We start from the raw sequence: 14,821 nt of genomic DNA on the forward strand, positions 1-14,821 counted from the left end.
TTACTTGATATCCCTCATTCCAGTTATCATCAGACTTCTGAAAGTGACCCATAGGGACTACTTGTCCTTTGTTTTCATCACCTTCAAATATATTTTTTGTGTGTCTCTCCTATTTGGTCCTACCCAAGGTCATCTTCCTATAATTAGACCCCACACATTACTCTGATTTTTTTCTATGCTTACTTACCACCTTTCATGTTTTATTTTTGTTGTTGTTGTTGTTTTGTTTTGATCATCTTTTTTGGACTTATATGTCAGAGTTTCTCTGCTTTTCTACATTCCTCTCTGAGCAGTCCTTTGCCACTTTCTCTAACATCCTTGTGTGTTCCCCCCCCCCCATGTGTTTGTGTATGTATGTGTGCATGTGGAGGCTTTGATGTTTAATGAAAAGCCCAGGTTTTGGAATTAGGCTGATTTGGGCTGCAATTCTACCTCTGTTTTCACTCAGCCATATAACTGATTAACTTTGCTGAGCTCCAGTTTTCTTATCTGTATAAAAAGGATCATCTACTCAGAAGTTTTGTAAAAAGAAAAGAAGGGGACAGGGCAGTGGCGCAAACAGTAGGGTGTCTGCTTCCATGCACTAACCTAGGATACATAGTGGTTCGATCCCTCGGCGTCCCATATGGTTCCCCAAGCCAGGAGCGATTTCAGAGTCTATAGCCAGGAAAAAACCCCGTAGTGTCTGTCACCAGGTGTGGCCCCAAAACAAACAAACAAAAGCCCCCCAAAAACAAAACAAACAAAAACAAAAAGAAAGAAAAGGAATATGTGTCCAGTTTGGTGATGGGAATTTTTGCATCATATAATGCTCAAGGTTGTTTCCACTTCCTGCTCCAGGGCTGCTTTTGGCAGTGATCAGGAAACCTGAACTGAACTGGAACTGCTTACATGCAGAGTTTTTTAGCTCTAAGCCACTGAGTTATCTCTCCTGCTCATGACTGGAATTGTAGAAATTTGTTTTTCTTTGCATTGTCCAAGATTTATTGATGCATCCTACTAATAAATTAATTAGGAGCCTGAGTGATAATGCCGTGGCGAGGGTTCTTGTCTTGCCTGCTGTGGACCTGGGTTCAATGCCATATATAATCTGAGAGCACCCATTTGGTGTAGCCCAAATGAAAAAAAATTATTTCGGAACTTCCTAAGTGACGTTAATTTGTGGTTATACGCAGACTACTATGCTGGTGGCTTAGTTCTAAGACCCTAGGAGGCGGTACTGTTGCTCAGGAAACCATGTGTTATACGGATTGAGCCAGGGACAGGTGTGCGCTGGGTGTGCACTGTGCTCACTGCACTGTGTCCCTGTCTCACCTTATGAGGCTATCAGCCTGAATTTTGTAGAATTCTTCAAAATTTGTGTCAAGCTCTTGACTCTTAGTATCTTGACTACTGTTTTGACCAAAGCGACAATTTTCCTCCTCTGGGTTCCCTGCAGAGGACTTAATTTTATTCAAGGACTTCTCAACTGTGAGTCTTTTCTAGGATAAGTGAATTCTCATTGTGGCTCTGAACTGAGAACCTCTCTCCATATCTCTCCATATCTCCAACCTCCTCTGTTCTTCCTTCTTTCATCCAAATCATGTGTACTGAGTATTATGGGCTATTCATTGTGCTCCTCACTTGTAGAGTACAAAAAAAGCAAAAGGGTCCTTTTGGAGCCTAAAGGGCAATTCCTCTTGAAGGAAGTGATATGGGATTAGATGGTAAAAGGCATCATAGGACACTTTAAAAGGTCTTTATAGTTTAAGTTGTAGTCCTGGACCAAATTTAAATTTCTTCTCCTATCTGACAACATTTCCAATATGTTCTGTAAATTCTGTTTATGAAAATCTTTATATATTCCTTCTCTTCTTTGATCTCAACAGTTTTATTCACCCTAACTCTCAAGGAACACTAATTTGGGCTGGACATCCACAAGTTTCTCACATAGATCTTAGCTTGCACCTTCTTATCTCCTATCCAGCTTCTGATCAGGTGCAGATGGCACTTCCTGTATGTTATCTTTCCTCTCCCTGGCTTACAGCTTTTATGGGTCAGACCCATCAAGTTTCAATATAGGCACAGGCCACTCCAGATATTTTTATTGAAGAGGAATTTTATTGTGAGTTATAAAATTAAAGGAGGTTAGAGTTTATGCTTAAGAAGCATAACCAAGGGCCCGGAGAGATAGCACAGCGGCGTTTGCCTTGCAAGCAGCCGATCCAGAACGTAAGGTGGTTGGTTCGAATCCCGGTGTCCCATATGGTCCCCCTTGCCTGCCAGGAGCTATTTCTGAGCAGACAGCCAGGAGTAACCCCTGAGCACCGCTGGGTGTGACCCAAAAACCAAAAAAAAAAAAAAAAAAGGAAGAAGCATAACCAAAGTCAGCTAAGAACTCTGTTAGGAGCCTGGAGTTTACGGGTTTCTTTTTCTTTTTCTTTGGATTTGTGCTCACGTCTTACTCCTGACTCTTCCTTTATACTATACTATTGCTCTGGCCCCAGTAGTATAGGAAGCTTCTGCATTAACCAGTGTCTGTGGTACAGGAAGCCAACAAATGCTACTGTCTTTTAATTACCTTTTCTTTTTAGAAATAGAGCACTCCTTACAATGGGGGGGGTGCAATAGTGAAACCTCATACTACTTTGGTCTAATTGAAGTGAAAAACAGTCAAGCGGTCAGAAGCTTTGTCTTTTCATTGCCACCCTCCAACTCTCAAATATTCCTTTAAAGAGGAGATCTAGAATCCTAGTACTTTAGTTCTCCTTCAGAGGATTAGCTTCTAGAAGTCTGGTGAATGTGGATTCTTTTAAAAATAAATCCATTTCTTTTGGATCCCATACTAACATATTTTATAGTGAATTCATATAGTCCTTTTATCTCTATAGTATCTATTATAATTTCTCTTTAATATCTGATATGTTTAGAAGTTTTTTTTATCTTCTTTGAATCTAGCTGAGGATCTTCTTTGTTGCTTTTATCTTTTTTTTTTTTTTTTTTTGACAAGACAACTCTTTATTTCTTTGGCCCATATTACTATCATCTTGTTTGTTTCTGTTTTCTATTTTATTTATTTTTTTCCATGGTTCTTTTCCTTCTAATCTTTGGATTTTTTTAAAAATACAACTGCACAACAGTCCTCTTTATCAATAATTTCCCTAAATGTTAATGGACTAAACTCTCCAATTAAAAGACACATAGTAGAGAACTGGGTTAGGAAAAATAAACTGGACTTCTGCTGTCTGCAAGAAACACACCTACAGTTACAGGATAAGCACAGGCTTAGAATTAAAGGATGGAAAGTAATTATTCAGGCCAATGGAAAACAAAAAAGAGCAGGGACAGCCATTCTTATATCAGACCAAATTGTATTCAACCTCAAGAAAGTGATCAGAGACAAAGAGGGGCACTACTTACTGATCAGGGGAACATTAGATCAAGAAGTACTAACCCTGGTCAATATCTATGCACCTAATGTAAAATCACCAAAATATGTGAGGCAACTACTGACAAACCTGGAGAAACACATGAAGGGAATTGTGATAATAGTAGGGGACCTCAATACTCCACTATCACCACTGGACAGATCCTCCAAACAGAAAAATAGTAAAGAAATAAGAGCTCTAAATGAAAAATTAGAAGAATTAGGGCTAATAGACTTATATAGAGCCCTCCATCCCCAGAAAGTAGAATACACATTCTTCTCAAACCCACATGGAACCTTCTCCAGAATAGATCATGTCTTAGGATACAAAGCCAACCTATATAAGACCACAAAGGTAAGGATCATTAGAAGTACCCTTTCAGATCACTATGCAACAGAGCTTATAATTGATGTCAAGAAGAAGCAATGGAGGAAAACTAATACCTGGAGATTGAATAACATACTGCTTAACAACAGCTGGATCAAAGAACAACTCAAGGAGGAAATAAAAAGATTCCTTGAGACGAATGACAATGAAGAGACAACATGTCAGAATTTATGGGATACAGCAAAAGCAGTACTTAGGGGGAAACTCATAGCATTACAGGCCTATGTTAAGAAACAGGAAAATAACAAAACCAACAGTTTAAAAGATCACCTCAAAGAATTGGAACAACAGCAACAGAGAAATCCAACCACAACCAGAAGGCAAGAAATCATAAAAACCAGAGCAGAAATAAACAACATAGAGACTAAGAAAACAATACAAAAAATCAATGAGACCAGGAGTTGGTTTTTCGAAAAAAATAAATAAGATAGACAAACCATTGGCAAAACTTACCAAAAAAAAGAGGGAAACACCCAAATCACTAGGATCACGAATGAAAGGGGAGAGATTACAACAGAACCCCAAGAAATACAACATATCATGAGATCATATTATGAACAACTATATTCAACTAGGCTAGAGAACCCACCAGAAATCGACAGATTCTTGGACAAACACCCTCTTCCAAGACTGGAAAAGGAAGACCTAGAAACTCTAAACAGTCCAATCACTTCAGAGGAAATTGAAGACGTAATTAAAAGACTCCCTAAGAACAAATGCCCAGGCCCAGATGGATTTACAGGTGAATTCTATCAAACATTTCAAGAAGACTTATTACCACTGTTCCATAGGCTTTTCAAAACCATAGAAAAAACAGGAATCCTCCCCAACTCCTTTTATGAGGCTAATATCACACTCATTCCTAAAGAAGGCAAAGACACCACCAAAAAAGAAAACTACAGACCAATCTCACTAATGAACATTGATGCAAAGATACTTAACAAAATCTTAGCAAACCGAATCCAACACCTCATCAAAAAGATCATACATCACGATCAAGTGGGATTCATACCAGGAATGCAAGGTTGGTTCAACATACGCAAATCAATAAACATTATACACCACATCAACAACATGAAGGACAAAAACCACATGATCATATCAATCGATGCAGAGAAGGCGTTTGACAAAATCCAACATCCGTTCATGTTAAAGACACTCAGCAAAATAGGGTTAGAAGGCACCTTCCTTAAGATAGTTACAGCTATTTATGAAAAGCCTACAGCCAACATTATACTTAATGGCGAGAAGCTAGAAGCATTCCCACTAAGGTCAGGAACTAGGCAAGGCTGTCCACTCTCTCCACTCTTATTCAATATAACCTTAGAAGTCCTAGCAATAGCAATCCGACAAGAGAAGGGAATCAAAGGAATTCAAGTAGGGAAAGAGGAACACAAGCTAGCTCTATTTGCTGATGATATGATGATATACATCAAAAACCCTAAAGAATCCACAGAAAAACTCCTAGAAACAATCAACCAATACAGTAAAGTGGCTGGATACAAAGTCAATACACAAAAGACAGTAGCGTTTTTATATACAATGAAGTTGAGGAGAGAGAGATTAAAAATACAATTCCATTTAAGATAGTATCAAAAAATATCAAATACCTAGGAATCAACCTTACAAGAGAAGTGAAAGATCTATACCAGGGAAACTTCAAAACACTTCAGAAAGAAATTGACGACGATCTAAAGAAATGGAAGAACATCCCATCCTCATGGATAGGTAGAATTAACATAGTCAAAATGACTATTTTACCCAAACTGCTATATAGATTTAATGCAATCCCTATCCAAATCCAGACACAATTCTTTAAAGAAATAGAACAATCAATTATAAAATTCATTTGGAACCATAAAAGACCCAGGATAGCTAAACACATTCTGAAAAATGAGAAGTTGGGAGGTATCTCCTTACCTAACTTGAAACTATACTATAAAGCCATAGTAATAAAAACAGCATGGTACTGGAACAGAGACAGGACCTCAGACCAGTGGATTAGAACAGAATTCCCAGACATAAACCCCCAGATATATAGCCAACTAATATTTGATAAAAGAGGCAAGAATCTGAAATGGAACAAAAAAAGCCTATTCAACAAATGGTGTTGGTACAACTGGAAACTCATATGCACGAAAGTGAAAATCGACCCATATCTCACTCCTTATACAAAAGTCAACTCAAAATGGATCAAAGATCTGGAAATCAGACCTGAATCTATAAAGTTTATCGAGAATAAAATAGGCAGAACACTCGAAGACCTTTATATCAAAAGGGTCTTTGAGACCGGAGCACCAATGGCAAAAACGTTAGCATCAACTATAAACAAATGGGACTATATCAAACTAAAAAGCTTCTGCATGGCAAAAGAAACCCTACTTAATGCAAGAAGACAGCTAACAGAATGGGAAAAAATCTTTTCACTTGATATATCAGATAAAGGGCTGATATCTAGAACATACAAAGCACTCAGAAATCTGAGCCCTTCAAAACCAAACGAAGCCATAAAAAAATGGGGAGACGAAATGAATAGACATTTCTCTGAGGAAGAGAGAAGGATGGCCAACAAACACATGAAAACATGCTCACCTTCGCTCATCATCAGGGAGATCCAAATCAAGACAACAATGAGATACCACCTCACACCAGTGAGGTTGGCTCACATCAAAAATAATGGGAACAACCTTTGTTGGAGAGGATGTGGTATGAAAGGAACTCTCATTCATTGCTGGTGGGAATGCCCCTTGGTCCAACATCTATGGAAAAAAGTCTGGAGAGTGCTCAAAGAACTTAGAATTGAGCTGCCATTTGACCCAGCAATTGCTCTCCTAGGCATATATCCGCAAGATGGAAGGACATTCATTCCAAAATACATATGCACCCCACTATTTATTGCAGCACTCAGTATAATAGCCAAATCTTGGAACCAACCTCGATGTCCAACAACAGATGAATGGATCATTAAGATGTGGTAAGTATATACAATGGAATATTACATGGCAGTTAGAAATGATACAATCACAGACTTTGCAGCAACGTGGATGGACCTAGATCATGTTATGTTAAACGAAGTAAGTCAGAAGACAAAAGAAAAACACAGAATGGTAGCACTATTCTGAAACACCTAGAACACATAGAAAACAAAAAAATGACATTGAAGAAGCATAACTTCTAGAACCATAAAGAAAGACTTCATAAACTCCATTCCCTGATCTGCACAGCCACCAAGATCTTTAGAAACAGGACTGATTTTACCATCCAAGATAAAGTAGAAGTCTTCCACATACCACGAAAGCAGCAAGAGGAGAATAAATGATCTATTTTTTTGACGTCTTTATTTTGGTGTGGAGATTAAGGTTGATGTCTCCAATATTTTATTTTATTTTGTTTTGTCTTTTTCTTTCTTTTTTGCACTTGAGTATGATTTGATTTCAGAACCGAGATTATTGTGTGGTGCCTGTCTTTATTGTTGTGGTGCTTATCGGTTATTTAATTTGATATTTTTTTTGTGTGTGTGTATTGTTGTGGTATTTTAATTATTTTTTTCACATCCTCTCTCAAACTGAGGTTGGAAGCCTCTAGACAGGACTCTGCCTATTTTCAGCATATTTGATTTTTGATTGAGAAGAGGACATATTAGGTGATGGGTATTCCCCTGATTCAATGTGAATATGTATCCAAAATACTACAGTGAAAGATATGTAAGCCATTATGAAAAAAAAATTGTGTTTTTAATCAGAAATTTTCTTTGACTTACATGTATTATTATTATATCAATTATATTATATGTTATGTTATGTCACTATATTATGTTATATTAGTTTACCTCATTATGTTAATCAATTTTGTCCTTTAAATGAATTTTTACTTTAAAAAAAAACAAAAAAAAAACAACTTTAGTTTGCTCTGAAGAAAAAAAAATAAAATAAATAAAAGATAAGATAAGGCCTCCCAAATCTTACCACAGGCTGTGTTCTTTACACTGGCTGTATAGAAAGAGGAGGTACAGTAAAGGCACCCCATATACACCTCAACACAGGCCCCTTGCCGGGTATGTATTGTGAATTGGGGGACAAAAAAAAAATTTATTTTGGTGTAAGGTTAAATTGTTTACTCTGGATCTTTCCCTCCTTCTCATCTGCCTCCTCTCTGTTCTTTTACTCTTCCTTCCTTCTCTTCCTCCTCCTCCTTCTTTTGTTCTCCTCCTTTCTCTTCCCCTCCTCCACATTCTTTCCTCCCCCCTTTTACCCTGCCATCTCATTCTTCTTATCCTCCTGCTTTTTTCCCTCTTTCTCTTTCTCCTCCATTTTTTTTTTCACTCAGGGCTGTGTTGAGAGATCTTTCCTGAAAGTGCTCAAGCAAAACTGTATGTGGTACCAGAGATTACATTCAGGTTGGTTACATGTGAGACAGGCACCTTACTTGCTGTATCATCTCCTTGGCCCTAGGATTTTTCTTGTTTTATGATGAAGGCTTGCTTTGTACTACTTTTCTGCTTAGTATTGCTTTTGCTGCATCTCATAAGTTCTGATAACTATTGTTCCCATTTTCATTGGTTTTAGATATTTTAAATGTCTGCTTTGATTTCTTTGTTGACTCACTAGTTATTGAGAAACATATCATTTAGTCTAGAGATGTTTGCACTTTTTCTGATTGATTTCTAATTCTGTACCATTGTGGCAGGAAACAAAAGGGCTTGGGATGATTTTACTATTCATCAATTTATTGACATTGTTTTGTGCTGCAGCATCTGAATTATACTTTAGAATGATCTGTGTGTGCTTGAGAGAAATGAAAATGAAGCTGTTTTGCAGTGAAAATCCTACAAATATCTGGCTGTAGGTCTTTGTATACCAGTGTCTGTATGGGAAGGGAGACAAAGAGGCAGGGCACTAAGGTGAGCAAAACATTCATCTTACTGTGCTCTCTGTTGCTTGAAACAAATGCAACCTAATGTCCAAAGCTGGAGCAGCTTTATCACTGCTCATTGTCTTTTGCTTAATTCCTTATTTTCTGCCATCTGCATTGCCTCTGACTTGCAGTTGCTAAGAAGATATTTGTTGAATGGGCAAGTAAACACATAAATCCACTCATGAATCATTGATCTTCTGGCTTTAATTTTATGCTTCTTTGGCATGGTAGCCATGCTGTCTTCCACTGCTTTTTCTAGATCAAGTCTTTCCCAATCAAATCTTCTGAATTCTTCTCCCCAGTTTTTTAACTTAGAGTTAATTATTACCATCCAACATCAGGTAGAGGGACATACTGTGACAAACATTTATTATCTGCCATACTATGAACTTCAGGGAAATTTAACCCCTTCCCTGATGCAGAAGCCTCTTCTCCCAGTCTAGCTATCTTATATCTTCCAGCCTTTATACTTTCCTCATCCCTTTTCTCCCCAGATACAGCAACTCCAGTTCTCCTTTCTTAAGTGTGTATGTTTTGTGTTTTGTAGAATTCAGTTGGCATCCAATCACTTATAAGATAAAATAATCTTCTGTAGCTGCTTTGCTTTCATCATGATCCCTACACAGCAGAGACCCTTATACTAATCTGTTCTTATACCAGCCATTTTTCACTCATTGGAGACACAGGCAGTATTTTACAAAGTAATTCTAAAAGAGAGGAGTCCTAGAAAGGAAAATATTATTTTATTTTTTGTTTTTTCGGCCACACCCAGTGACGCTCAGGGGTTACTCCTGACTATACGCTCAGAAATCGCTCCTGGCTTACCGACGTTGAGGATGTTGAGGATTGAACTGAGGTCCTTCCTGGGTCAGCTGTGTGCAAGGCAAATGCCTTACCACTGCGCTATTGCTTCGGCCCCAGGAAATATTATTTTAAAACTTTTTTGGTGGAATCCATGTGTTCTCTGGTTTCTTTGTGTTGGGGCCATGACAACAGAAACTGTATTAGAATCTCTTATGTATTAGAATCACTTCCCAACATACACACTCTGAAGTATGAAAGCAGAGCCAGTGTTAGTGTGTTAAATATGCTTGGATATTGACTCTGGGTAAGCATTAAGCAAGTATTTGTGGCTCAATACAAGCATGTCTTATGAACAGGTAGGTATTTTGGTTGATTAAATGAAATGACATATGCATAATGTAAGGAAAAGTTTACTCATGTACTTCACGTATTATTTTAAATATTTTTTTATCCTGACCAATGTGAATTACAAATCTTTCCAAGTTATATTTAAGATACATAGTGGCAGTGAATTAAGGCCACTCCCACCACCAGTGTTGTCCTCCCTCCATCCCTGTTCCCAGCATGCATCACATACCGCCCCCTTGCCCCCTGGACTACCAGTGTAACAGATCCCCTCTGTTTGTAGCTTGCTGTAGATTGGGTTATCTTGATTCTGTTGTTGTTGACCTTGGGTTTGGTGTTTAGATCTGATCAATTTTTATTTCCACTCAATGTTCATGTGACTGTTTGCTCCTGATAGCATCCACTCTCCCCCCCCCCCCCCAATCTTTGAAGCAAAACAAGATGATTCAAGTTTTGTGGTTCTGTTGGGAAGAAGGAAAAAAAAGCTTGGAGGAGCCAGTCTAGAAGCTATAAATATAGATTTAAAAAAAGAAAGAAAAAGCAAAACAAACAAACAAACCAAAACAAGCAACAACAAAACACACAACAACAACAGCTAAAAAAAAACCCAGCAACGAAACAACACCAAGAGGAAGAAAAAAAGAAAGGGGAGCTGGTGTGCTGGTGTGGCAAGGTTTTGTTGTTTTGATTTGTATAGGCACAATAAATGTTGGAGAAATTAGAAAGGTAATTCTCTTGGCTTGGAGATACAGGGTTTCTCCACCTTTGTAGCATTTAACTTGTATTTTTCTATATAATTTTTGTTTATAAATTCTTTAGTTGAATCACTGTTAAAAAGTTGTTCGTGATTGAGTTTCAGTCATGCAATGTCCAAAACCCTTCACCAGTGCACATTTTCTGCCATCAAAGTCTCCAGTTTCCTTCCTGCCCTCTCTCCTACCTTCCTATGTGGCAGACCTTTTTTCTCTTAACTTTTTATTTCTACGTCATTTTTCTATAGATATATTTATATATTTCAAAAGAAAACTAAAATTTGTTTAAAAATCTTACTTCAAGAAAATTTGTATTTGTAGAGAATATGTGTTTATATTTTAAAACTAAAACACGAATCCAATATATTTATTTATCATGTAGAAAAGATGCTATACTCAGCTTAGACACACTTTATCTTACAATGACGAACAACCTAAAGTCTCATTTAGTGAAGAATATTTTTATGGGGGAGGAGGTCATTCCCAGTAGTACTCAGGGACCATAAAGAACTGAGGATAAAACACAAGGCTCCTGTCAACAAGTTCATGCCTAACAACCTTTTCAAAAAACAATTTCAGATTATCAGGAACATAAAGCAGAAAGCAGACTAACCATGTTCCTGACTTCACCCTTGTGTAGCTTCCTTTCATCCATATACCCCCAAGTCAGCACTGCATTTTTTAGTCAATGAACTTGCATCAGCATTAACACATTACCACCTGTAGGTAGATCATAGTTTTCATTAGGAATCACTTCATCTTGTCCATTATCTGGACTATTATGGAATCTTAGAGAGCATTTTCTTGCTCTAAAAAGCCCTTCTCTATTCCTCCTTCCTCACTTATTCCTGGTGGCAATGCACATATTACTGTCATCAGAGTTTTACCTTTTTCAGGATATTTCCAGTTGCAATCATAGCATTTGTACCCTTTTCCAACTGACCTCACCCATTAGTGATAAGCCCTTGTGTTTTCTCTATGTCCTTCCTAGCTTGATACCTTGTTGTCTGAATGTCTATTGATTAATTATCCTACTGTAGGATGTCTTGGTTGCTCCTACATTTTTTGGCAGCAAGGAATAAAGCTGTAATAAATACCCACACGTGGGTTTTGGTGTGGATGCTGTTTTCCACTCAATTGATAATTAGCAGGGAACCCCCATGCTCGTTGTATATTAAGGTGATGGGAGGTATGTTTAGTTTCATAAGGAACTGCCAAAGTGTCTTCCAAAGAGACTACCATTTTGTATTTTCATCCACAGCGTAGATTTATTTCAGTTAGAGCTTCAAGGGACTTCTTAAAAATTTATAAAAGGAAAAATCCATTCTTACAAAGGTGTAGAACAGTCTGTGTGTGGCCAAGTTTCCATTTTAAAAGAACAACAAAATATGAACCTGTCAGTTTCTTAAATGCATGTTATACTTTCTCTTCTCATCTCAAATAATAGCACTCAAAATTGATTGCAGGGAAATGGGGGGGGGTACAAATGGACATTGCATCTAAAGCACTGATATATTATTTATTTATTTATTTTTGGTTTTTGGGTCACACCCGGTGGCACTCAGGAGTTACTCCTGGCTCTGTTCTCAGAAATTGCTCCTGGTAGGAGCGGGGGACCATATGGGATGCCAGAATTTGAACCACTGTCTGTCCTGAATTGGCTGCATGCAAGGCACATGCCCTACCATGTGCTATCTCTCTGGCCCTATTAATTTAAATTTTATGCTTGTGGATCAGCAACCAGAGGAGAAGGGATGTTTTGCCCCCTGTGAGTTTAAACAAGCCACTGTCATCACTTCTTTGTTGTGCTTCTTTGCTGCTGAAACTGTTCCTCACTTTTCTCTACCAAGGGGAGACTAGTTCTTTAAGTGCCTCTGGGCATAGCGCTGGGCACTGTGACTGATGGCAGAAAAAAATCTGCTTCTTTTATTTTGGCTGACCTTTAGTAACTTTCTGTGAGTTGGGAGAGTGGCTCATAAAATTGGATAATCCTTGGTCTGGTGTGGAACATCTTTTAAACCAAATCTTGCCTCCTCAAACTGCTTGCTTTTCTGAAATGGTACCTATATGTTGGCCTGACACTGGATTTCTGAAGAATGCTGATCATTTATTAGTAACTTGGATTTTAACAGTGGTTTTTAGCATTTGGGAAAATACACCCTTTCCCCTTGTGATCTTATATGGGGGGAAGGTATCTCTCCAAAAATCCCCTTTCTGCTGGAGTGAATCAATAGCCTTTCCACTGCTAGGCAATTCAAAGTTGAAAGTGTGTTTGGACAGTTTTGTTATCCAAAAATGCCTCAATTAGTTGAATTTTTTTTTTTTTTTTTTTTTTTTTTTTTGGTTTTTGGATCACACCCGGCAGTGCTCAGGGGTTACTCCTGGCTGTCTGCTCAGAAATAGCTCCTGGCAGGCACGGGGGACCATATGGGACACCGGGATTCGAACCAACCACCTTTGGTCCTGGATCGGCTGCTTGCAAGGCAAACGCCACTGTGCTATCTCTCCGGGCCCAATTAGTTGAATTTTTATTAGAAAGTCAGTTTTAGAGGTTGAATCATTGTGGAGTAAATTATTGCCCAATAGTATTTTATTACCTCAAGGAGCATTTTTAGATTTAGGTTGAAAAAAATGAGCTAATTAGAAATCAGTCGAGGTACCTTTCCCCATTCCATTTAAAATAGATCCACATATATAAAACGAGCATCCCTATGTGTTAGGCATTGTAATAATCTGAGAGGGTAGACCTCTTCTCAGCCTGAGGGAACAGTTCAGTAAGAGTTTCAGAGGCAATGGTAGTCCCACATTTCTGTAAATATTTGAGAGTCTCTAAGAAGATGATGTGTTTGGGGACAAGGACACAGAAGAGGGAAAAATGCAAGATGAAGACTCTCCTGAAGAAATCAGAGTAAAAGCAAAATGCTATAATAATATGGTACAAACTGGATGGGATTGACTCTTGCTGAGTGTGGGGAGTGTGGGGGTATGTTTTGAAGAAAGGGTTTGTGTTTAAGTTGGATCTTGGGGAATAAGGCGTTCAGGAATGGCAAGTAATGACATAAGAAATTCCAAGCCCTGGGACCAGAGAGATAGCATGGAGCTATAGCATTTGCCTTGCATGCAGAAGGACAGGGGTTCCCCGAGCCTGCAGGAGCAATTTCTGAGCGCAGAGCCAGGAGAAACCCGAGTAGTTCTGGGTGTGACCAAGAAGGAAGGAAGAAAAGAAGGAAGGAAGGAAGGAAGGAAGGAAGGAAGGAAGGAAGGAAGGAAGGAAGGAAGGAAGGAAGGAAGGAAGGAAGGAAGGAAGGAAGGAAGGAAGGAAGGAAGGAAGGAAGGAAGGAAGGCCTAAGGAAGGAAGGAGGAATTCTGAGCCATGGAAAAATATTGTGCTAGTATTCTGAAATATTAAACAACATGGTGAGTTCTGCAACTCTGCATATTAGGTCATAGATGAATGGGAAGATGTGAGCGGGACAGGCCAGAACAAAGGTAAAACTGTTGCAGGAGGTTGGGTGAAGGAGAAATTGTGATAGGTGAAGGAGAATGTTTCAGAAGCACAGCAGTGCTTCTGATAGGGCTGGTGATGGTTTAATTTAAAAACTCCTTGGGTAGATATGAAGAATGATTTAGACACTGTTAGAATTGAGGCAAAAAGACTGCTACTGAGACTAGCTCATCAGCCTACATAGTTGGTAGCTCCTTTAGTACAGCATATGAGTATAAAAGAGGGAAGACATATTCAGGAGGTGATGTGGATGGGATGAGTTCAAGTCCATAGGGGGTTATGCAGAATAGGCACTAGTCTTGTTTGCAGGTATAAAAAGCTTGACCAGCACTGCCCTATAAAGTGGTCCAAAGTTTCCTTCACATATGAGTTCAATAGATGCCAATTTATTTTAGGTAACAAAGAAGATAATGATGCATTTCTTAAATGGAAATTAAAGGAAAGCCGGACAGAGTAAGTTAGAGAGAAAAAGACTGTGTTAAGGCTTGGGTTGAGGATGTTCATTCCATTTATATATAGTAAGACTACCTGTTTTCTGCTTTCTGTCAATGACAATTTTGTATTTCTGTTTAGTAGATTGACACACTGCTGCTAATTGAAAAGAGCCTAATTGAAAACCATGTCCATGTAGGTGACCACTGGAAAATAACCTTCATACATAATGGAACATTGCCATGGTTATTTATTTATTAGGCCTCCTCTCAGGC

General features: G+C 38.4%; 1 non-coding gene across 1 annotated transcript; it reads left to right on the top strand.

Annotated features, from left to right (window-relative positions):
* The first annotated feature begins 7,742 nt into the window (after positions 1–7,742).
* Positions 7,743–7,875, top strand: LOC126023180 (small nucleolar RNA SNORA51). Its single transcript, XR_007500385.1, has one exon. It is a non-coding gene; the product is annotated as a small nucleolar RNA SNORA51 (small nucleolar RNA).
* The last annotated feature ends 6,946 nt before the right edge of the window (positions 7,876–14,821 follow it).

This window comes from Suncus etruscus, chromosome 11 (assembly GCF_024139225.1).
Source record: "Suncus etruscus isolate mSunEtr1 chromosome 11, mSunEtr1.pri.cur, whole genome shotgun sequence".
NCBI classification, from domain to species: Eukaryota; Metazoa; Chordata; class Mammalia; order Eulipotyphla; family Soricidae; genus Suncus; species Suncus etruscus.